Consider the following 3471-nt stretch of genomic DNA (forward strand, 5'->3'; position numbering starts at 1 on the left):
ATAAACAGCTAAATGACACATGGGAATTTCCTGCCATTCACAGTAATGCAGTAGCCTTGTTGGCTGCTGGCATTACTGTGACAGTTTCTGATAACACAGTCATCTTAAAGCAGCATTCCATAATTATGTAAGGAGTTGCTGCTCGCTGCTTGGAAATCACTGAATATGGTATCACATCTACCTATGACCATTGTTTTTCCAGCCTCTGTCCTCTGTCTGTCAGTGCAGTGATTGCCAAAAAATGTTGGAAAATTGCAGCTTCCAATTTTGTTGGAAAAGTTTACAAAATACCCCTTTCTGTTTCAGCATGACTTTGTTTTTCGGCATAAAGCAATTGCCAGAAATCAATGTTTGGAGGAGGAAGAACTTGACCGGTACTACAGAGCCCTGACCTTAACCTCATCCAGCACCTTTTTGATGAGCTAGAATGTAGATTGCAATCCAGGCCCATTCATCCAACATCACTGACTTCACAAATGGTCCTCTGGATAAAAGAGAAAACAAAATCTCCAAATGACACCCTCTAAAGTCCTGTGGAAAGCCTTCCCAGAAGTATGGAAGCTAGTGAAGCTGAAGAGGAGCTAACGCCGTATTAATGTTTATGGATATAGGATGAAAGGTCAAAAAGATCCTGCAAGTAAATATGGAGGGGGCACAACACTATTGTCGAATTTGAGTTTAATAAAAATGTATTCAAATATTGAAATACCGGTTTTAATATATTGTTTGTTCTCTTCTATGTTTATGTATTAAATATGGATATTATTTTGTATCAATTATCAAAACTGATGAAAACAATACAAGAAAATCCAGGTAGATTAGGTCTCAGTGGAGAAGTACATAGTAGCTCAGAGGACAGATGTGGATCTCCCTCTGTGTATAAGAAACCATATAAATGTGACTAGAAAAGGAAGGGATTACTGGATACATTATAAAATGACTTCTATATTATCTAGACTGGTCTACAGTTATATGAATGTATTCCTGTTGCCACTAAATTCTAATATTATAATACTGAAAATGTATTATATAAAATGAACGCAAATATGGACAACATAGAAAAATCTCAAGTGAGTGTGGTTTTAAGATTATTGATGGTTTAAAGCTAAGTTTATTTTTTACAGTGGGTACGGAAAGTATTCAGAACCCTTAAAATTTTTCACTCTTTGTTTCAATGCAGCCATTTGGTAAATTCTAAAAAGTTCATTTTTTTCTCATTAAAGTACACTCTGCACCCCATCTTGACTGAAAAAAACAGAAATGTAGAAATTTTTGCAAATACATTAAAAAAGAAAAACTGAAATATCACATGGTCATAAGTATTCAGACCCTTTGCTCAGACACTCATATTTAAGTCACTGTATATCCCCTTTCCTTGTAAGATGACTGTTTTTCTTATTTTCTTTTACATTTCCCTTCTCTTTTCCTCAATTTGATTTGCTGAAATATTATTTTACTGACAGATAATAAGTAAATAACCTAAAAAAAGTATGTAAAGACCTAAGTCACAATTCAAATAAAATATTTCATATGTTTAACAGGTTTAGCCTTTACTGTAGGATAGGAGAAAATAATGAGTATGATATAATAATAATAATAATAATAATATAAAAATAAAATGAAAAGCGGAAAGCTTAATGTACAGTAAATATATATTTGTCTATAATCTTCTTTTCTGTTTTCATTGTTAAAATTTCAATGACTATTTTGGTAACACAATTGGTAAATTTTTTTTTTTTACAGATCGCACTTGCAAATAATGTGACCTCACTTAATCTGCTCGGATTTTCAAATCTTCAAAATTTCAAAATCCCGCTGCTTTCACTACTGGTTCTCATATTCTTTGCAACTATTTCAGGGAATATTCTAATCATTACCCTCTTCCTACTGAGTAAAACCCTCCAGTCCCCCATGTACTTCTTCATTACTCAGCTGTCATTGTGTGACATCCTGCTGACTACAGACATCGTTCCTACCCTTCTTCTTACTGTACTGTACGGGGGAAGCTCTGTGACTCTCATCGGATGTATCAACCAGTTTTCTTTCCTTGTTATGTCGGAGTCCTCAGAATGTCTTCTATTGTAGGTGATGTCCTATGATCGTTATCTAGCCATCTGTAACCCTCTCCGATATAACTCCATCATCAATCACACGTTTTGTGCGGTATCTGTAACTGTCATTTGGTTCGTTGGTTTTATAGTGATGTTGTTGTATATGATCTCTATATATAATCTGTATTACTGTGGTCCACACATTATTGAAGATTTCTACTGTGACTTGGAACCTATTCTGAAGCTCTCCTGCTCTGATACAACTGTAATCCATAAACTAATTTTTATGACTGGTGTTTTAAATGTATTCTGCCCATTTTTAATAATTGTTATGTCCTATGTGTTTATTGCCGTCACGATTATGAAGATCCCATCCAATACCGGTAGACATAAAGCCTTCTCCACCTGTAGCTCCCACCTCACTGTGGTTTCCATGCTTTATGGAATGCTAATTATTGTTTATTTCTTTCCAACAAGAGGACAAACTCTGACACTAAGTAAGGTCTTATCTCTGATATATACCATGCTGACCCCTCTGCTTAATCCTATTATATACACGCTGAAGAACAAGGACTTTAAAGAAGCTTTTTATAAGCTAAAAATTGTCTGGTGTAGAAGATTAAAATGAAAGAATTTGCATCTTCTTGACTGTACATGAAGATTCTTGAAGCTGTATATAAACGGAAAGATTATCCTGAGCAAGCATTCCTAAATTCACTCATTTCCCTTATATTTTGCAGTGTGAACAGACCGTCATCGAGTGAATAAGCATAAGGTGACCTTTTCCTTAGTCAGAAGATCACCATTCTTGGTAGTACATTGCACTGCCAAGAACCATGGCAGCCTATGCTCACTACAGATAACTTAGTGTTATTTATTTACCTTGATCTGCATGTGTAAACAAGGTATTAAACGACCGGCGATCGGTAAAGGTTTACGATCGGCGGTCATATCATTCCGCCGGACAGTCCATGTAAACAGACTCTACTTACATTTTGCTTTGGAAGCCTAAGTGGATTTTGCTACAGGAAGGAGGATGTAATACACATAACATGGATCAACGAAGAAGTTAATCTGCAGGCAGTAGAAGGACACATAATTTCCCCTCTTTTTTATGCTGATACACTAGTTGCAGCCAATGATTTTATAAATCATACAAATAATTTGAAGCCTGTACCCTGGAAAGTACATGGAATTAACACGGTCATTTCAGGCACTGTTAAAATCATGTGGCGAGGAGTGTATGTGGACGCTTTGTATCCTGGTTGCAACTGCAATTTTTACATCCTCCATGTCACTGACTATGGCTTATAGATCTTTGAGTAAGTGTGCGGGTTGGTAGCCACGGGCAAGGAACTCATCTTCAGCAACCCAGCACGTTACATGAAAGTAGTGGTCCTGGATGGGTGTGTGGACTTGT

At 36.1% G+C, this 3471-nt stretch overlaps 1 pseudogene; it reads left to right on the forward strand.

Annotated features, from left to right (window-relative positions):
• The first annotated feature begins 1911 nt into the window (after positions 1 to 1911).
• LOC141167488 (olfactory receptor 5V1-like) lies at positions 1912 to 2679 on the forward strand (annotated as a pseudogene).
• Positions 2680 to 3471: the final 792 nt, after the last annotated feature.

The sequence above is a fragment of the Phyllobates terribilis genome, unplaced genomic scaffold, assembly GCF_046119375.1.
Source record: "Phyllobates terribilis strain yellow unplaced genomic scaffold, ASM4611937v1 Scaffold_11__3_contigs__length_659146591, whole genome shotgun sequence".
Classification (NCBI taxonomy): domain Eukaryota; kingdom Metazoa; phylum Chordata; class Amphibia; order Anura; family Dendrobatidae; genus Phyllobates; species Phyllobates terribilis.